Source organism: Meriones unguiculatus, chromosome 20 (genome assembly GCF_030254825.1).
Source record: "Meriones unguiculatus strain TT.TT164.6M chromosome 20, Bangor_MerUng_6.1, whole genome shotgun sequence".
In the NCBI taxonomy this organism is placed as follows: domain Eukaryota; kingdom Metazoa; phylum Chordata; class Mammalia; order Rodentia; family Muridae; genus Meriones; species Meriones unguiculatus.
The window spans coordinates 68,900,237-68,921,818 of record NC_083367.1 but is presented as its reverse complement, the minus strand read 5'-3'; the positions used below and the strand labels follow the sequence as shown (position 1 = coordinate 68,921,818).

Here is a 21,582-nt window from a genome sequence, read left to right as displayed (position 1 = left end):
GCTTACAATTTATGTTTTTTTGCTCACAGCTGTCTCAAGCTCATGCACTTTCCTGCTACAGGCTGCTCTGTTTTTCCTGGCCTGGAGCCTCCTCCATTAAACAAGAAAAGAGGGTGGCAAGGATCAGAGAAAGAGCGAGGTCACAGGGAACCGGACCTGGACCTAAACTTCATCCAGCTGAATTTTTAAGTGGTTTGTTTTTTTAGAAATGTCTGTCACAAGCTGTAAATCATGGTTAATTTCGTCATTAAACTGGCTTCAGATAGTCCATTTTAAAGAGATACTACAGCATTCTGATCTCTGCAGTCAGAAGCCCAGGATCCCAGAACTGTGAGGGGCCAGACCCGAGCCAGCGAAAGCCTCTGTGGACACACAGCCTTCGCTCTAGACTGGTCTCCCTCTGCGCCCGCTCCCTTTCCTGATGCTAAGGTTGGTGGGCGCAAATGTCGATGGTATCTAATCAAGGCAGAATCAACGTTAATTTGGTAGATTGTGAAGGAGGCTCCCCACCCCCATTGTTCTTGCCGATGGGTCAAGGATCTGAAGGCACGGGAGGCGGGAGGCTGGGAGCGCCCTGCGCCAAGAGCCCCTGCTGCCCGCTCCTACTCGCATCTTCCCTCCCTTTTCCCGAGCCAAGACTTTAAAAAGTTTCAAATCCTTAAAAAAGGGGGGGGGTCTAAATCGCCCCAAGGCCACTAACACATGATGCTTTGCCACACTTTCCTGAAGTGCAACGGCATAGAAAGAGTTGATTTCATTCTTTATCCATATTCTCTTTTAGGGATATAAGACATTATCTCAAATTATTACCCCAGAGACAGACACAAGAATTTTGTGCTATTCTACCTCTCAAATCACTTTAAGTATTGTATTTCATTTCATTTTGCCTCAATCTCTTGGACAGTTATTTCCTTCAAACTTCCTTATATCATTTAAAAATTACATTTTACTTGCCATGGTATAAAGAATTACATTGAAAGACTAAGGAATTATTGGGAAGAAGAACTCCATTAGCACAATGAGAATGACCAGAAGAAATTGGCTAATTTTAACCGCCTTTTTTTCTGGGCTCTTAAAAGAAAATGGTTGAAATGTATCTGCTATAAGCAACTGGCATTCTGAAATTGATTTGAGGTTGGAGCACGGAAGAAAAGCCTCACTGAAAGAAAATTCAAATCTTAGATTTGGGTGTATCTTTTAGAGAGGATAACAGACATTGGCTTCCTTCCCCACCGTCAGAATTGAGAAAATGAAGCTACAAGGCTGGAGAGAAAGGAGAGAGATGAGCTCTTGAGCCGCTCTCACAATCAATCAGACCTTTAAAGTTTAAGGTTTAAAGAGTGTTTCACGGTTAAGAACCCCAACTAGTCCAGGACAGCCGAGACTGCACAGAGACCCCTGTCTCAAAAAAAAAAAAAAAAAAGCATCCCGACTGTGGGGAAACCTGCACATTCTGTTTTCTGAGCTTGCAGGCCTCCACAGCCTTCGGGTGCTTGTCTCCTCTAGTGGCCTGCACTGACCTTCAGGGACCAGTGTGGTCCTCGGGTAAATATAGCCCCTTGAGAGCCCCTGTTTTGTTTTGTTTTGTTTTTTTCTGAAGCTGGGGTGCTTCCACCGAGAAGCAGACCTCACCTGGCTGCTAACTCCCACCTACCCTGCCTAGGCCTCCCCTTCCTCCAGGAGACACACGGCCGGCCCAGTTGTTTGTAAACTGAATGAGTGCACAGCAGAGCTGGAAGCCCAGTTCCCACTACCCTGCTATACTTCAAATCAGAAAGGTGAAAGGACCCAACTGTTACTTGCCCATCCGGGTAGGTAGAGGCTGTCTGGGAAGTTGAGAGTGGGAGGGACTAGAAGGAGACAGGGTGGGGAGACCAGGTGAGTGAGGGTGTTGATGGTCGATGGACAGGGTATGGGACAGGGAAGCCAGGAAAGGAAGAGATGTGAAATAGGGAAGAAGAGTTGAAATGCTGTCAGGAATCAAGGTGAGCCGGAAGTGTAACTGCAGAGAGAGTTGGAGTCTTCAGCCTCCCTCACGTTTTGAGAGCTAAGGCATGTGTACAAAAAGTGAGGCAGATGGGCACGTGGCCTTGCTCCCTGTCCCAGGCCTAGTGAGGCTCTCTTCCGCCTATGTTTTTTGCTGACTCATTTTTGCTGATCACTTATGCATGACATCTGCTACTGCCCCAAGGGGCATTGTGTTTTCCTGTGGTTATTTGGGGAGAGGGAGGTCCACGAGATTTATTTATTTCATTTTATGTGTGTTTTGCCTGTATGCATAACATGTGGCTGGCCTAGAACTGGAGTTTTATGAGTCACAGCTGGTTGTGAACCACCATGCGGGTGCTGGGACTCAAGTCTGGGCTCTGCAAGAACAACTGGGGTTCTAAATGGCTGAGCTGTCTCTCCATCCCCTGGGAAGCCACTCCTTATACATCATAATGTGGAAATTTCATCACAGTTGTTTCTTAGCCTCCTTTCCCACCGGCAAGTCAGCTTTGTGAAGGACGGTAGGGCCTTTTTCATCGTGGTGGCCCCGTAGTCACAGTCGCCCTGATACTAACTGTTCCCTGGAATGCGGGGCCCTCCCGTCTGTACTGAGAGGGAGACGTCTAGTTGATATATCCAGACATGGTCTCACTCCGGTCATCTGAGACTGCAGAACACAACAATGCTACCCTAAACACACCAAAGACCTTGAGAGTCAAACCGCGCTTTCCTGCGGTACTGTTCACAGAGCACCCTGAAGGGCGCCCGAGAGAGGGCAAAGGTACCTGAGAGAGAGCAGGGGCGTAAGACAGCCCACAGCAGGAAAAACTTGCCCACAGATCTTCTCCAAGAAGCCAAGGCAAGCTTATTTAGGATAGCTTCAGAAATAAGCCTGTTTCTTCAGTTATGGGGAAGTCTGATCTAAAAGGAGTGAGGTGTTTGTCTGCATGCGCACACTGTTGCATGTGTATGTTTGTCCGGAAGGCAAAGCCAGTAAACACATTTTTGGGCAAAAGGCTAAGGGCATCAAAAGATAAGTCACCCTGGAGGGATGGTGAGGCTTGATTGTGGAAGAAAGATTGTGAAAAGGTGGCCGAGACAAAGACTATGGGATGAGACAGGTGGTTTCTGTTCTGACCCAGCTGTTTTAAATCTCCTTAATTTACATTAGTTCAGTATGTCTGTCTGTCTGTGTGTATGTGTCTGCATGTATATTCCAAATGTTGTGAGTCAATTCCTCTTTGTCACCAGTGTAAAGGAGTACAAGGGTGAAACTGAGGCATAGAATGGCTCTCAGTGAGATGTTAGTTCCAAGAGGAACTGGCATAGTGAAAAGGGCTGGGGCTTTTTACAGAGTTGGAGAAGAGATTTTCTTAGTATGGCCGTGTAACCTGGAAGCTGACACTCTCTCTCTGGGTGCTTCTTGCTGTTTTCCTCAGGTGTACTTCCTAGGGCTAGCTGCAGCCCCACCCCTGGTTCTACTGTCTAAGCCCTCGCCATCACCTCAGCGTGGTGTTTAAGTCTTTGCAAGCATTTCCCGTTTACTTTACTTACCCAGAGGAACCCCTGCCCCCAGGCTGCTCTTGGTTCTCCCAGCTGGGAAATCCAGGCAGAGTGGTTCAACTGCACCCAGTGGGAATGTTAGGAAGCAGTCCAAGGCCTGACTCTGTACTGGTGCTAGCTCTGGGTCGAGGGTCTTCACGGTTCCCATAATGCCCAGCTGGGCCAGGTTGTCAGGAAACCTGCTTTCAGGTAGGGGAGAGGGGAGAGGGGAGGGGGAGAGGGGAGGTCAGAGCTGCAGTTCCACTCTGGGGTCTGAGGGGAAGAAAGGCCTTTGCCACTGTCTTCCCTCTGTGTGAGACAGGACTTGGCTCCTCCTCAAGGACACTTCTTCAATAGCCTTCCCTGCTCGCTATGATGATTCATCTACTCAACTTTTTTCATAATTTCTTAGGTCAATTTTAGTAATTTATTTTTTTCTAGGGAGGCTTGCCAGGCTGGTCTCTCCTCCTCTGCCATGGACCCAGGTCTACCTATATAATTCTTTTAAACTCTTATTTTTTATTCCTAATTTTGTACATTTTAATTCTTTATTCCCTATCATTCATTTCACAGAAGTGCTCAAATTTACTTTTCCTTTCTAGTTTTTGTTATCTTTCTTTCAACTTCTCATTCCAATTTCTTTAAATTTGTTTTTATTCTTTTTTGGTTTTCTTCAACTGATATATGTATATGTATATATACACATATATCAAGGGGTTTCAGGTTATCTCCGTGAATGGTCCTTGGTTGGAGTACCCGTCTCAGAAAAGACTCCTGGGCCCAGATTTTTTTGGTTCTGTTGTTCTCCTTGTGGAGCTCCTGTCCCCTCCAGGTCTTACTGTCTCCCCATTCTTTCCTAAGATTCCCTGAGCTCTGTCCAAAGTTTGGCTGTGAGTCTCAGCATCTGCTTTAATACTCTGCTGGATAGAGTCTTTCAGAGGCCCTCTGTGGTAGGCTCCTGTCCTGTTACCTGTTTTCTCTCTTTTCCAATGTGTCTGTTTGCCTTTCTGAGTGAGGATTGATCATCTTACCCAGGGCCCTCCTTCTTGCTTATCTTCTTTAGGTGTACAGATTTTAGTATGATTATCTTATATTATAGATGTAGCCCAGCTCAGTCTCCAAGTGGGTGCCCTAGTAATAGGAACAGGGACTGTCTCTGACATAAACTCAGTGGCTGGCTCTCTGATCACCTCCTCCCTGAGGGGGGAGAAGCCTTACCAGGCCACAGAGGAAGACAATGCAGCCAGTTCCTGATGAGACCTGATAGGCTAGGGTCAGAGGGAAGGGGAGGAGGACCTCCCCTCTCAGTAGACTTGGAGAGGGGCATGGGAGGAGATGAGGGAGGGAGGGTGAAATTAGGAGGGGATGAGGGAGGGGGCTACAGCTGTGATACAAAGTGAATAAACTAATAAAAAGTAAATTTAAAAAGAGGTTTCAAAGTAGAAGAATATTAGAAATGATTCTTGTGATATTTTGGCAAAAATTGTGGCTGCTTTCTTCCCTTGTTCAAAACAGCTGCTAGAAGCTAAATTATATATATACAAATAAATATACATATATATATGTGTGTGTATTTTAGGCATGGAGTCATCTCTCCAGTTCCTGTTTTTATATATCTTAAAGCAGAATTGGAGTCAATTTTTTCGTGTCCTTAGGTTTTGGTCCGGAGCCACTTTTTCAGATTGTCTTCAAGATAATTGGAATATTGCTTTTAGTTTTCTTGATTACAAAGGTCACACATGCGCACACACACACACACACACACACACACACACACACACACTATTGAGTATCTGCCTATTACAACAAAAGGATGTTAATTATCTGTCTATTCCCAATAGCAGCTACTTAGAATGCATTGAATGACTTATAAAGTGTTCTTTGTTACATTGATTCATTTAACATGTACAAACTGGGGTGTTATTGGTGACGTGATTCCACCAGGGCCTGTGAAGGAGAGCTGAATGGGTCAGACATTTAGGTTCTGGCGACTGTTTCAGGTAGAATGAAGTAGTGGTTTGAAGGAGAATGGCTCTTGCAGGCTCATACATTTGAATATCTGGTTCCCAGTTGGTGGATTGTTTAAGAAGGATTAGGAGGTGTGGCCTTGTTGGAGGAGGTCTGTCAGTAGGGGTAGGCTTTGAGGTTTCAAAAGCCCAAGACAGGCCCAGTCTTGCTGTCTTTCTGCCACCATCTTGTGGGTAAAATGTAGTGTCCAACTACTGTTCCAGGCCATGCCCACCTGTCACCAGGCTTCCTACCATGAGGATCATGGAATAATCCTTTGAAAGTGTAAGCAAGCTCCCAATTCAATACTTTCTTTTATAAGTTGCCCTGGTTTAGCATCTGGTCATGGCAGTGGAACAGTGACTAAGACAGAAGCTGGTGCCAGGGAATGGCATATAGCTGTGACAGGCCTGATCATGCTGCTTATTGGTAGAATGTGGACTCTGGACCAGGAAAGCGGTTAAATGCTGTAAGTGGGCCTTAATGTGTCATCGCGGTAGAAACTCGAGAGCAATGTCTACTGTGGAGGCCCATCTCAAGAGGTTTCAGAGGAGCAGAGTATTAGAAACGAGTCTTGTGATATTTTGGCAAAAACTGGCTGCTTTCTGTCCCTATTCAAAACATCTGCCAGAGGCTAAACTGAAGAGCTTTGGACTAATATCAACCACAGAGAACATCTCTAACAGTTTAGCATTGACTGCATCGTGTAGTCATGAGTGGTCACTCTTGTGCGTAACTATAAGGAAAAAGAGAAAGAAAGGCAAAAAGAAATATAAGACACACAGTTTGAGCAGAAAAGGAGAAGCATGGAAACTTAATGTTGGAGTGAAACTTTGTGCTCGAAGAGATGAGAAGTTTATGGAAAGGCTTGAGGGAAACTAAAATAAGGGAGCAGTATCTCTTATCCACCCAGATAATTTAAAACTTGTAGCAAAGGAAACCATCAATAAGTCTGTAAAAGGAGTTTTTTTCTCCTGTTTCTGCCACTCAGTTTGAGATCACTTTCAAACATGGTTGCTTCCTTCTATAAATTAACTTAACCTGTTGGTGAGGATTAAACGCATGTAGCAACACACTTGGACATAAGCTTCTCTTTACCTGACACTTGCTCTATACCAGGCTGGCCTTGAACTCAGATCTGCTCGACTCTGTCTCCTGGATTAAAGGTGCGTTTATGTTCCAGCTGGATCACACAGACCTAGAGGATGTGATCTCTTGCCAGAACAGCCATGTTCGGAATTAAAATTCATCTATGTAAGTCAAAGTGTATGCAAATGTGATTGAGGAAGAGGGCCAGATTCCCTCTCAAGTAAGCAGAAAAACTTGTCAGTTCTGGCTTTATCAAGAAAGATACAGGAGTAACAGGCTGTGGAGCCTTCCTCCTTAGTTAAGGAAAGCTGCCGAGGCCAAGAACGTGGAATTTCTGCATGGAGGCCTAGAGAAGGCATTTCCTGAAGTTGTGAAGGTAAAGTCTGGATTGGGTTGGAGATTCCAAGATGTTGGGAGCCTGGGGACACCTGCCAAGGTCTGCCACAGGCAGGGCATGAACCACAAGAGAGGAGCGTGTTACCGTCAAGAAAGCTGGAAGAATGGGAGATCCGAAGAGCCTTTGACTCCAGACACTGAGCTGCAGGGTCTGGAGTTTCCCTGCTGGGTTTCAGTCACACTTTGGTATTTCTAGTATTTCTAGTAGTATTTCTTTGGTATTTCTAGTATTTCTTCACCACGCTCCCTCTTCTCCCCTATGACATAGCAAGGTATATTCGGTACCATTGTATGGTGGAAGAGTGTAATTTTTCTTTTGATTTTACAGATATTTACAGTTAAGAGATTGCCTTGGGTCACAGAAGTCAAAAGTCAAAAGTCTTTTGAGCAGTGTTGAGACTTTGAAAGGCTATGGCGGCTTTTAAAGCTGGACTGAATGCTTTTCTTTTTCATTCTGATGTGGCTGCAAGCCTATGGGGGAGTGGAGTGTGGTGGTTTGAACCAGCGTGGCCTGTATGCTCCTAGCTGGTGGACTGTTCAGGAAGGATTGGGAGGCAAGGCTTTGTTGGAGGAAGTGTGCCACTGCGGGGAGGGTGACTTCTGAAGGGTCAAAAGCCCAAACCAGGCCCAGTTCTGCCCTTGTTGCTTCTGTCCTTCAGATAAAATACAAGCTCCCAGCTGCCGCTCCAGCGCCATGCCCGCCTGCCTGCTGCCGTGCTCCCCACCACAAGGATAATCGCTAACCCTCTGGAACTGTAAGCCAGCCCTCATTAAACGCTTTCTTCTATAATTTGCCTTGGTCATGGTGATAGAACAGTAACTAAGACAAGCTGTTATGTGGTTAGGGCTGTGGCTAAGCTGCTGAGATGTATTCTAAGAAGTTTTCTAAGTGTCTGGGGAGTTCCAGATGATTCCTGTTCCTCCTTCTCCCTTGTCATCTTTCCCTAAACTCTCTTATTACCACCACAGGGTATTTGAAGTAGAATGAGAGGAAAATGTCATTATTATGACTCTGAAATAAGTAGCTTAACTTATGTTTTCCTAATGATTTGAAAAATTATTTTTTTTCAAATTTTAGGGTTTTAAAATTTTTTCTAAGTATACCACCACCATTTTCCACTTATGAAAACAAAAAAAATCAAACCACCACCACCACCACCACCATTAAAACAACCAAGGTGCTACCTGACACAGCTCATTTCTTTGTAGTATAATTTTGCCATTATACATTAAGAATAATCTGGGACCCACAAATTAAGTCGGGTTATAGTGAAAGTCAATCAGCAAAATCCAAATTGCCTTCAGGAATCCAGACACTAGATTTTTTTCTTTAACATTTTTTTAATTACAATTTATTCACTTTGTATCCCAGCTGTAGCCCCCTCTGTAGTCCCCTCCCAATTCTGCCCTCCCTTCCTCATCTCTTCCCATGCCCCTTCCCCAGTCCACTGATAGGGGAGATCTTCCTCCCCTTTCATCTGACCTTAGCCTATCAGATCTCATCAGGACTCAGACAATAGATTTAAAGGGGGAGCTTTGCCAAAGATCATCCTGAGTGAGGTATCCCAGAATCAGAAAGACACACAGGGTATATACTCACTCATAAGTGAATATTAGACAATATAGGATAAAATACTAAAATCTGTACATCTAAAGAAGCTAATCAAGAAGAAGGACTCTGGCTAAGATCCTCAATCCTCATTCATAAAGACAAAGAAGATGGATCACAGAAGAGGGAGAAAACATGGAACAGGACAGGAGCCTACCACAGAGGGCCTCTGAAAGACCCTACCCTGTAGGGTATCAAAGCAGATGCTGAGGCTCAGCCAAACTTTGGGCAGAGTGCAGGGAATATTATGAAAGAAGGAGGAGATAGTAAGACCTGGAGAGGACAGGAGCTCCACAAGGAGAGCAACAGAACCAAAAAATCTGGACACAGGGATCTTTTCTGAGACTGATACTCCAACCAAGGACCATGCATGGAGATAACCTATAACCCCTGCAGAGATGTAGCCCAAGGCAGCTTAGTGTCCAAGTGGGTGCCCTACTAATGGGAACAGAGACTGTCTCGGACATGAACTGATTGGCCTGCTCTTGGATCACCTCCCCCTGAGTGGGGGAGCAGCTTACCAGGCCACAAAGGAAGACAATGCAGCCTCCTGATGAGAACTGATAGACTAGGGTCAGATGGAAGGGGAGGAGGACCTCCCCTATCAGTGGACTGGGGAAGGGGCACTGGTGGAGAAGAGGGAGGGAGCTACAGGTGGGAAGAAAGTGAATAAACTGTAATTAATAAAAATATAACTAAAAAAAGAAAAAAAGGGGGGGGGGGAAGCTTTGTCAGATTTCCACAGGAAGATTCTTATATGGACCAGGTGGGGGCAGCAGAGAGCCAACTGCGGTCTAGGGAATGGAAAGGCGTCTGTCCTTGGAGTCCCAGGTGAAGGGACAGTGACTTAGGAGGAGGAGTGGGGCTTCAGTTCTAGCTGAGAAGTGGGTGAAGAAGGAGAAACGCCGCGGAGGTCCGAATGTACCGGGAGTGGGAGTTGAAGCAGCGCGGAGTACATGGCCCACAGATGTGTGTGCGACTCTAAGAACACGGTGCTGAAAGCAGAGGCAGGAAAAGCAGGGGAGAGCCCGCCTGCTTCACTAAAGCTCCTTTTGTCTCCACTGGGTCAGGTCCCTCTTCAGTCCCGCTGGATCTTCCACAGGCAGTGGCTGCACATGACCTGAGGCTGGGAAAGCCCGACCACCAGGAGGCTCTTGTTCCCGTTATCAAACACTGACACAATCAGGATCCCGGAGGGCCTGGTGGTGTAGTCCGTCTTCTAGATCATTTTTCACACGCGCTCAAGACATGCAGTTTTGAGCTCCGACTGCTTGCAACATGGTGCGCGCCACGTGTGGTCTTATCGTAATTATTTTCAAACCGCGCTAATTAGCCGAGCCAACACACCGGCAGCCTCCTGACTTGGCACCCTCACACGTTGAATTTAGCACCCCTCATGGGAAGGCATTCTGGAGAGCCCCCGTTTGCACCCCACCTCGCCTTCCCCTCCCCACTCGTGTCAATCTGCCTTACCAGGGAGACCGCAGGAAGCACACCCCAGATTCTAGCAGATGCTGCCTTACCTCAAGGCACGTGGACTTGCCCAAATCCTAGGAGAAGAAAGAGGTTTTTGGACAGTTCCCTGGAGCTAATTATAACCATTTTTGCATTTTATAGACAACCTGGAAGTTGGCGCAGAGTATGAAGGAAGAAAAGCAAAGACAGTGCAGGAAAGAGTTCTGCAAACGAGCAAGTGTCCGAGTTGGCCTACAGAACACCCAACCGTGACCACCGCTTCGCCTGGGAAAAATAGGTTTGGTTTCCATGATCCCAGGAGCCCAGCTCGTCTTCCTGGAGTCCCAGACAGTTCAGCTACCACTTTCTTAACAGGGCAATTAACCTCTTCCTGCCTTGATTTCCCTTTCTGGACAGTGGGAATTACACTGCGTTCTGGCAAGGCTTCAAGACTGTTTCCTGTGTAAGAATGACAAATAGTCAGGACACATGAGTGGTTTCCCGGTTGGGGAGGCTCCTGGCGTGGGTGCGGGCAGGAGCGCATGTTACCGGCCAAGAGAACACGGAATTAGTCCAGGGTGTGTGGAGTTTCTGCGGGGATCTCTCTAGCTGGCCACTGCTCTGCGTTCATTGTTCTGCTGTTTTGTTTGTAAGCCGTTGGCACGATTGAGCAGCGTTTGCCGTCTATTGTTTGAAATACCCTTCAAAAGCTGAGTCTGAAACTCCAGTCCCCCGCTGGTTCTGTTCTTTTTGACTTGGCAAAGGTTGATTGTTTTTTTCCCTTTTGGCCTGTGTTTCTCAGTGGCTTGAAATGAACATGAGTTTGTTTGTTTACCTCTTTATCCACATTGTCGATAATAGACTCCTGCTGAGAAACTGGTGTAATTTCTGCAACTCAGTTTTCAGGGCGAGGAGGGCTGGGGATGGATTAGGAATATTGTGTTGCCTCAGCTTACTTTCTCAGGTGCCTGAACTGATTCTTAGGACTTAGTCGTGTTTGACTAATGAAAATTCACACATTCTCTCTAGCTGTGCTATTGAACAGGTTAAAAACATAAAAAAAAAAAAAAAAAAGGAATCAAAGGAGCAGGAAGTAGGTGTGTAGAAACGGCCACATGAGGATCCAGTGACGTCACGGTCTGTTTTGATGGGGCTCAACGGAACAGGTTTTTAGCAATGCTAGGAAGGGTGAACCTGGGGCTGGAGAGATGGCTCAGTTGTTGGGAGCATTGCTGCTTTTTCGGAGAGCCTGAGTTTGATTCCCAGCACCTGCATGGCTGCTCACCACTATCTGTAACTCTGATTCCAGGGGATTGACGCCCCCTTCTGGCCGCCTTAGGCACCGTACATCCACGCAGTGTACAGGCATGCATGTAGGCAAGACAGCCGCACACATGAAGTAAACGCTAATACAAAATTAAAAAAGAAGAGTTCAGTCTAACTACCTTCACCTCTCCCTGCGTGTTAGAACCACACGGAGATTTAAAAACATTAATACCTTGTCCCTTCCCAGAGACCTGAATGTCTGAGAGTGTGGATGAGGTATAGACATTTTGACGTCTCTTTAAGGCTACAGGCAGACTTGAGAACCATCAGAAACCGGCATTTTCTGTGTGGCTCTGGGGAAGGAGTCTAGCCAAGTGATCTGGAATCGCTTAGGAGGCAAGCTTCCAGGCACACCTGTGGGGGATTTATTTCCATTGGTTACCTTCCGAACATGTCTGTGCAGGCTCATCCTGATTAGACTAGGGCGAGAAGAGCCACACTGAGGGAGAGAGGCCCCATTCCTCGAGCTTGGGTCCAGGACTGGACAAAAAAGAGGAGACTGTCTGAGCCTGAGCACTCATAGGCCCTTTCCTGCTTGCTGCAGATGAAATATGATCCACTGCTTCCAGCCCCCACTGCCGGGACTTCTATATTGTTTTGCTTCATGACAACTTCCCCTCCGCTGTGGCATCACCATTTGAACTGAGCCTAAATATATCATTCCTTCATCCAGTGGCTTTAGCTAGGATATTTTAAGACAGTAACACAAAAAGATACTCAGCCTACTTCCACACAGCTGTTTGGGCCAACTGCCATCAGTGGATTTTATACAGTTTTCTGGGCCATGTCTTCTGGCATTGCTTTCATGCTACCTGACTCCCACCGTCTTTAAAAATTGAAGCCTTTAGGGGCTGGAGAAATGGCTTGGTTGGTTAAGAGCGCCTGGTGGTCTTGCAGAGGACCTGGGTTCCCAGCACCCACGTGGCGGCTCACAACTGCCTGTAACTAGTTCTAGGTTATCTTTTCAGCCTCTACCAGGACCAGGCACATACATGGTGAACATGTGTACATATGTGCATACGGGCCAATACTCACACATAAAACAACACATACACAAACAAGCAAATAACGTCTTTCTTCAGTTGGGTTTCTGGATCCTTCAAGGTAGTGTGAAGATGCTCAGGGAAGCTGCAGAAGATGGGCCTACGACTGCCTTTACTAAACCTGGAGTAGAGGTTGTTCAAAGGTGCCGAGCCACTTGTGAGGAGGCGATTTTTGAGTAGGGAGGGCACATGTGTATATTATCCAGACGGCATAGCTTTCAGCCTCTGAGTTGTCCTCTCGCATGTGATTTAGAGGGATACAAATATGTATCCCGGGTATGACCTGCTTCTTTCTTTTGACATGGTCCTTATTGAACTCGTGACCCCACTGCATCAACCTATTTGGTGTACACACCAGCGTGTGCAGTCACAACCAGCCAACATGAAAAGAACTCACTCGTGCAGGCTTGGAAAGAAGTGGGTGGACAGATAGGCTTTGCTAATGTAACTTGCACCTGCTTGCCTGCTATTGTCATGAATTTAGTATAGAGCTGTTAGCACCTGAGAGAATGGGACTCAGGAAAAGTAAATGTGTTGCGGGTAAAAAAGATGAGAGAGGCATTGAGAGCAAACCCAGGCATAGGCCAGTGATGGGGACACAGCCTCAGGTCGAGGAGGCTGGGGGTAGTCAGGGCCAGACAAGTGGTAAGGATGTGATAGTCCTGTGCCTCCAGGTGGGAGTCACCATCTGCGTACCTATGAACCCCAAAGTTTTGTTTGCCCCAATTCTTTCCACTAGTTGGTAATTAACGATTTATCTCCATTTGGTTGTCTAATTGGTTCTTCAAATTTGGCAGGTCTACAACTAAATTCTGGAAACTTCTTTTCCTTTAAGCCTGTTTATTTTGGGTATTTTCCTGTCTCTGTTGGTGTCTGGTACATGTCATGGTTTCTGGAGGTCAGATCATTGGCATCACCCTGGCCTCTTTCCTTCTTATTGGGCATCCAGTCTGTCAGAAGCCATGTTGGCTCTGTCTTTCAAATGTATAGAGTATGTAAGAAGTGGCCACCACTTACCACCCCTCCTCTTCTCTAAGCTCCTGTCTGGTCCTGTGTCCAAATGCTAGGGGCCTTCTTAAATTCACATGTTGAAAATTACAACTTCTGATTGTGGCACCTTTAGAAGGAGAGGAATATGATGGTGTGCTCATAAGAAGAGACTAGAACTCTTGGCTCCTAGTCAGCTTCCTATCCATGCTCCCTGATAACCGACACTACAGCAGAAAGATGGAGACTCTTAACCTCAACAAGATGTTGGCATCTTGGCCTGGGACCTCCAGCCTCTAGAACTATGAGAAATAGTTGAGGCCACCATGGTTGCTGCCTGAATGACATGAGATACCCGAGTTACTGCAGCGTCCTCATTTGCTCTCGCCCTTTCCCATGCTCCCTCCCACCCAGTCTGTCTTAATCAAGTATGGTGTGCTTTCAAACACAGGGCAGATCACTCCTGCTCACAAGCTTCTGTTGGTTCTCAGGGACTCAGGACAAAAATCACTCATTCTGCTTAGGATGGCCTGAGAGTCCTCATGTGACCTGATGTCCCTGCTTCTCTTCTACAGCTGTCCTCGTCTTCCCTTTGCTAGGACAGTGCAGTGACACCAACCTCCTCTTGGTTCCTGCTGGGACTCTGTGGTCTTCACACTTGCTCCTACTCTGGGTCATTACACCCAAAACCATCCTCCTCCCAGATGGCTACTTGCTCCTCACCCACAATGCTGCCTGCTCCAGTCACCAGTGTCTCATATTTACTCCTTCCATCCCTCCTGTCTCCATCCCATGCTTCCTTTCACCTCATCACCGTCACCATTTGGCCATGTCTGTCTTATGGATTGGCTATTATAGTAATCAGCTTGGGATGCTGTAACCAATGTCCTAATCTAGGTGCTTTAAAAGGTGGAAATCTGTCTTTCATAGTTCTGGAAGCTGGAAGGCCCACCCATTTACTAGCATGGTCTGGTTCTCATGGCGACTCCTTTCTGGGTTCCTGGAAATCATCTTGCTGTGTTTTTACATACCAGAGGAACCCCAATAACCCTTTTTCACAAAGACACCAATCCTTCAGGAGATCTCCACCTCTTGACCCAGCCTTTTGTCAGTACCCTCTATTGAGAGTTTGGAGATTTCAGCATGCATGTAATTTTTTTTGGGGGGGGATATAAGCTTTAAATCCCTAACAATGTGTGTTACCCTTGCTCTACTGGAATCTAAACCCCACAAGGTTGGCTCTTCATTTGTTTTCATGCACACAACATGGTGCCTGGAACATTGCAGGTGTGCAATAAGTGCTTTTTGGTTGAAAAGATGAACTGTGCTCCATTGTGGCTGGGTCTTGCCTTGAATCCTGGTCGCCCCACGTATGGGAGAGCTAGATGCTCTTAGGTTTTTCATTTTGTTTGTTTGTTTGTTTGTTTGTGTGTTTTGGTCTGAGACAGGGTCTCACGCTGAAGCCCAGGTTAGCCTTACCTCCATGGCAATCCTCCTACCTCATCCTCTCAAGTGTGGGGGATGCAGCTATCCTCTTACAGTCTCACCTGCTTGCTCCCCTGCTGATTGCCTGGGTGGCTTCAGGTCACTTTCCTCACAGTAGTCAGGGACCCATCTCTTTTGCTCCCTCCTCTTGGTCTGGACCTAAACTTCTCATTTCCCCTTAAACATAATCAGCACCAGTCCTCACTCACTACTTAGATCCTAGGGTGATAACCCCTCTGTCCTTGTCCTGTGTGGACATCACAATTTTACTCTTGTTCCTACTTCTGGCTTGCTGGTGTGTTTGTAGACCCTAAAATAATGATTCTTTCTACAGTTGTGCTGAGTGTGGAAGGCAGCATGAAGGCCTGGGCACTAGCAGACAGAAGTGGCTTCAAAACAACTAAGAGGACCTGGGCAGAGCCCCACCCCAGTGCTTCTGATGAGTGCGGCCGGCTAGGTCGCCAAGGCCATTCTCAGGGCTCTGACTGTTGACCTTGTCAGACAGAAGGCTGGAGAAGCACCCAGGACTGAATCTGGAAGCTGTTCCTGGACTATTTCACAATACCTTTCTCCAGGAAAAAGAGAAAAAAATAGGCTTTATTCTCCTCGCCTGCAGTGTTACATAACCTAACCCTTTCCCTGCTAGTGCAAATGCATGCCTTTTCTGTCCCTTTTCTTTTTTCTCTCTTTTACTTTTCCCTGAGTAAATAGTTCACACACACTCAAGGCCAGGCTGCTTTCTCCACTCCCATGTTCCTGAGGGACTGGCCACTCTGTTGGGTGGTGACCCACAGTGGGACCCTAGCCAGGCTTTCATTTTGTGTCCACCTAGAGTATGGATTATACCAGGACACTAATTGATAATCTCAATGCGGGGAAGCCAGGCTTCTGCTGTGATTAGTCCAGCGGCTTTAGTTTGAAGCCTGGAATCTGTTGCTTAAGTGATGTCTCCCCAGGAGAGGGCCTTGCAGAAGGCACGGAAAGGGCAAAGTCTGAAGTCACAATCCCTCACAGATACATCCCTCACCCACCTGGCACTCCCTAGGGAAACTATAATACAGATTTCAGGCCTGTGTCCTTGTGTGTGCATCGGACATCCCACTGACTATCTTTTCACACCCAGGTAGCCCTTTCTCTAGCCTGTTTATCAGTCTGTTAATGCCTTCATCTTCATTTTACTTCCTTTGTGTTCATATGTGAGAAAAGCAGATAACACCATTGATTTTTCCAAGAAGAGGCTGGCGTCGCTCCATGCCCAAGGCCTACAACCACGTCTTTATTTCCTCAGATGTGATTTTTTTTCTGGTGTGATAGAGAGGGACAAATTGGATCCACATGTGGTGCTCATCCTGAACTTCAGGACTCATGAGGTTTTTGTTTTGTTTTGTTTGTCTGTTTTAATTGTGAAGAAACAACACACATGATAACATTTTAATTTAAATGACAGGCTTGTTTATTTTGTTCTTAATTTTCTGTAGTCTTCAGTAAAGATCTGATGAGGTTTCAAGACTCTTCCTGCAGAAAAATACATACCCAAAGTCCAGGTATGATTTTAGGGGTTCCAACTGCCCTGGAACTACCATGTCAGTGTTTGTCTTGGAGGGCAGAGAGAGCACAGCAGTGGGGTACAGAGCAGAGCAGGTTTATAAAGCAGAGCTGTCAACATGAGTAATCAGATAGAGTGATTGGAAGATGATGTTGAACCCATTCATACACAAAGCTGGACCCTTATTATCAAACATTTTATGCACATTCCCCACTTAGATTATTTAGTCATCTAAATCCTTGTTCTTTGTTTCCCAGTTTTACTTATTACTGTGAAATTTAGATGTTATGTGCTAGCTCTGGTGTAACTTTCTAATTTTTTTTTGTGTGTGTATTTGTTGTGTATGTGTTTGTGTGAATGTGTGTGTGCCAGGTGACTGATCTCTATCTTATTTTCGTCCCAGTTACCTTCCTATTGCTGAGAAGAGACACCGTGACCAAGGCAACTTCTAAAAGAAAACATTTAATTGGGGCTTTGCTTACAAGGTGAGCCCATGGCCATCATGGTGGGGAGCATGGCAGTGGGCTGGCAGGCCTGGTGCTGGAGCAGTGGCTGAGAGTTCACACCTGATCCACAGGCTTGAGGCAGAGAGCCAGAAACTGGGCCTGGGGTGGAGTTTTCAAAAATCCTCAAAGCTCCTCCCCAGTGACACACCTCCTCCAATAAGGATACACCCCTGTCAGGGCCATACCTCCTAATCCTTCTCAAACAGTTCCACCAACTAGGAATTAAGCATCCAAACATATGAGCTTCACTCAACACCACGGGGTCTGTCTGCGAACCTGGAGGTCAGTGATCCAGCATGGCTGCGGGCAGGCCGCAGTGACCTGTGGGGCTGCCTCCCCAGGGCTGGGATCGCAGGCATGCTGTCCTGCCTGACTCTTTATGTGGGAGTTAAGGATGTGAACTTGGGTCCTCACACCTACGCGGCAAGCACTTGCCTGTGCGGCCACCCCCAGCTCCAGGAGTCGCCCGCGCTGCTAGGTCAAGGGTGTCTACACTGATGCCAGGCAAAGTCACTAAGGTGGATGGGACTCTCCTGCTGCTAAGCCCTGGGTGCCGGACACTTCCAGCGGAGTATATGCTTCAGTCGTTTCCCATCCAACCCCTAACTCCTATTGTAAGTAGGAGCAAGGCTTTTCTTAGCTCTTGATGGTGCACAGATAGATTTTTTCCTGGAAAACAGCACCCATTTTGACTGAGATCTGGCATTCGATCAGTTGAATTTAGCTCTATTTAGAAAATCTGTGCTGCATTTAAGAATCATTTCTTCATGAGCATAGCACCTTATCCATGGGTGAAATTGGTAACATTTTTTTTTCTCACCAGAAGTAAACGTAGTAGTTGCTGAAAAAAAAAAAAAAAAAACTGCTGGAAGAGCTACCTTCTCTGGTTTCTTCTTCTCTTCCTCCTCCTCCTTAACAAATAATTTTATTAATTCTTTGGGAAGTTTTTACAATTATTTTTTTTCATATTTCCTTAACTCTTTCCACTCCCCATCTCCTGGTCCTAGTCCACCCACTCTGTGTCCTATAAAATTTTAATAACCCATTGACTGCACGTGTGTGGTTCACATAGTTCTTGATATGGGGCCATCCACTGGAGTGTGGCCCACCTAGTAGGAGCCCCACCCTTAAAGAGATCTGACCCAGAAGCTGTCAGTTGTCCTATAGCTCTTCAGCTACCGGTGGAAGCCTCATGAATCCCTTCCCACTCCAGAATAGTGCCTGCCTTGATCTTGTGTAGGCAACGCCAGGTGCCATGAGCTCAGGAGCCCAGTTGTCCTGTTGTGCTCAGAAGACACTGTTTAGTTCTAGTCTCCTGGACCTCGGCTCTTGGAATCGGCCCCTGTCCTCTGTGATGGTCCCTAAGCTCAGGGAAGACAGTGCGATAGAGCTGTCTGTCCGTTGAGTATCCCAGCGGCACATACTCGCTGCTGGATCAGTTGTGAGTTTCTGTTATCTGCCAGGCACCACACACAGAGATTTCTCTACTGAGGACTGAGCCGCACTAATCCATAGGAAGACAGTAATTTAGAAAGTGGTGCTACGTCCCAGAAGAGGCACACTGTTAGCATGTGCAGCTCTGGGGCGCGTGCACTTCCAGCCACGGGCCCTTGGCCAGATCTACAGCACCAGGCTTCGAGTCACCGTCCTCTGACTCGTAGTTGTGACCTTGCCTTCCACAGAGAGGCCTGTGATGATGCCTGTGTTTGTGTAACTGGAAGCAGAGAGGGTGGAGCTTAGAGAGGGAGGGTTTGGGAAGGTCAGAGGAGGTCTGAGCACTATTTAAGAAAAACTTTAATTGCATTTATTCATTTACTGTGTGCGTCAGAGAACTATTCACGGGAGTTTGTTTGCTCCGTCCACCTGTGTGGGACCTGGGGATTTAACTCAGGCCAACAGGAGCCATCTCTCTGGGCCCCTAGGGCTATTTTTGCACAGAGCGTACAGTGGTTTTTTTTTTTTTTATTGTAAATCATCCTATATGTGATTCTATAACCATGAAAGCCCATTTACCCTAACAGAAAACTTTCCACAATAATTTCCTGGTATGGGGAGTTTGTTGCTTGATACGTGTTTGTCCTCTGTGTTCACAGTCTTTTCTGCGGATGGTGTAAGGTTGAATCTGATCTTTCCCAAAGTCTTTTCAAGCTATTTTCTGAAGGAAGACAGCTCCCACTCCCACCTGAAAGAGAGCATGTCTTTATCCTTAGATAAAGTTAGAGCTTTAATGTTTCGGGAGGACGGCAGACAGCCGCCTTGGATGTTGGCCGTTCCATAGCTCTGTTGCCAGCCCCACCTCGTCCTGGAACACTGAAAGCACAACTTCTGGGTTTTGTGGCTTTTATGCTCAGCACCTGAGATCCAGGGAGAGGACAACCCTCGCCTCCTGCTGCTAACAGTTCCTGAAGAACTTGAGACCTTTGTGAGTGTGTCAAGTGCAGTGATGCAGTTGTGGGTCCAGGGCCCCACGCCCACTAACCTCTGCCATGGATAACTCCACTTACCAGGAGTCTTTGCTTCCTGTGTTGTCTTCTCTATTCCAAGATGTCCCACCACCCTGTTGAAGCGTGAAAATTCATATCCCCTTGAGCCTTGTGTAGTTAACCATTATATTAGTTAATTTTCTTGTTGCTGAGACAGAATACACGAGGGAAGGTAGAAAAGACTGGTGTTGGCTTATGGCTTGAATAGGTCCAATCCATCCAGAGGAGAAAGGGTTGGTGCAGTTCATGGCCACAGGACCATGAGGCTAGAATTACTCACACACTGGAGTTCAAGAAGCAAAACTCAGGCCCAAATTGGGACTCAGCTCCAACCCACAGGCCTGTATTCCAGCCACCTGCTTTCCCCAACTGCACCCTACCTTTAAACGGTATACAACCTCCCTAACTAGTGCCAGTGGCTGTAGACCACACACGAGCTTGGGAGGGAAGGTTTTACATTCAAATCACAGTCCTCATGATCAATTCTGGTATCTTAGATTCCGTGCACCATCACTGGCCAGGCTAGAGGTGGGCCGCTTTCCCCTGTACCCCTAGGTGACTAATGGTGGCCTATTAGCAATTAGAGGTGGGAGATGGGAGCTATCGGGACTTCACTTGGTTGTCCAGGCAACAGGGACTATGGGCAGGGCAATTTCTTTAGCAAAATGGCTGGTCAGGTACTCCTTGCTATGCCCAGGCGGGAGATCTCAATTTGAATTTCCCTTCACGAGAAGAACCAGAAATTCAGGGCTACTTTTCCAGTGTGGTGGAATTGAGAGTTTTTGAGTAGCGCTCGGTGGAAGCATCTTTGTTAATAAGGACAAATGGAGAATTGGGGCAATTACCTATATATTTGAGTCCCAGAATCTGCTATCATCTGGGGTTTTGGACAAAAGCACACACTCCAAATAAAAAACTGATTTTTCTTTTCTTTTAGCCTGAATCACCCGTATCACAGCAAGATTTTTACTTGAATGACCCAGACAGACTACACCAATTTTCTGCTTTCTTTTGCTGTGGAAACTGGGCTGTTAGTGGCTACCTTTGAAATAGTAGAATGTATCAAAAAACCAAGGTTGTAACCTAGAAAAATTTCTACAATTTCATTATTGGGTGTTTCTTAATAAAGTGTATGACATGAAGAGGGGGTGTACCTGGCCTTCTCTCATTTTTAATAAGGATGTAATGGATGGCATGCTTCTGATGAAAGCTTAGGTATTAGTTTTCATGTGGAAGCATGTATGTGGAAAAATCAGGAAGACACGCAGCTTCTCTTTGCATGGTATTGAAGAGACTTAATTTGTCCTATATTTGTTTTAATTATGCCCTATTCTGCTTCTACAGTTACAGAGTTCTTTTCTTATTTGTTGTTCATTATCAAGTCAGTCTAATACTGTTGAATACAGTTTAATTAGACTTTTTTTCACTCAAAAGAGAGTTTTTGCCCCATGAAAAACACAAAATATTTTAAAACAATGTTTTGGTCCTGGCAGATATATTTTTAATTTTAATTTTATTTTTATTAATTACAGTTTATTCAATTTGTATCCCAACTGTAGCCCCTCCTCCACCCCCTCCCAATCCTACCTTCCCTCCCTCTTCTTCTCCTATGCTCCTCCCCCAGTCCACTGATAGGGGAGGTCGGTCCTCTTCCCCTTCCATCTTGACCCTAGTCTATCAGGTCTCATCGGGACTGGCTTCTTTGTCTTCCTCTGTGGCTGATCCCCCCTGAGGTGGAGGTGACCAAAGAGCCAGTCCATGAGTTCATGTCAAAGACAGTTCCTGTTCCTATTACTAGGGAACCCTCTTGGACACTGAGCTGCCATGGGCTACATCTGAGCAGGGGGGATGTAGGTTATGTCCATGCATGGTCCTTGTTTGGAGTGTCAGCCTCAGAGAAGACTCCTGGGCCTGGCAGACATTTTTGTCTGTAGTGAACTGTGGAAGGCTGAACTGCAGAACGGTTCTGAGGTGGCACGCCAGCCTGATGGAGCTGATCTTACTCTTGAGTCTTCTGCGTCTTCTGATGACACAGCCATGCCTGTTGCCCGTGGGTGGTTCTTGAGTTGGCTCAGTAGTCGCGGCAGAGCACTTTGTCATGGAGGCCTGATATGGACCC

The 21,582-nt window shown here is 46.4% G+C and overlaps 1 long non-coding RNA gene across 2 annotated transcripts; it reads left to right on the top strand.

Annotated features, from left to right (window-relative positions):
• The first annotated feature begins 301 nt into the window (after window positions 1-301).
• On the top strand, window positions 302-20,599 carry LOC132649549 (uncharacterized). 2 transcript variants are annotated; one of them, XR_009588049.1, is made up of 6 exons: window positions 302-429; window positions 7,683-7,778; window positions 10,250-10,385; window positions 16,407-16,472; window positions 16,878-16,959; window positions 20,401-20,599. It is a non-coding gene; the product is annotated as an uncharacterized LOC132649549 (long non-coding RNA). The 2 variants fall into 2 exon arrangements; XR_009588048.1 differs by lacking the exon at window positions 16,407-16,472.
• Window positions 20,600-21,582: the final 983 nt, after the last annotated feature.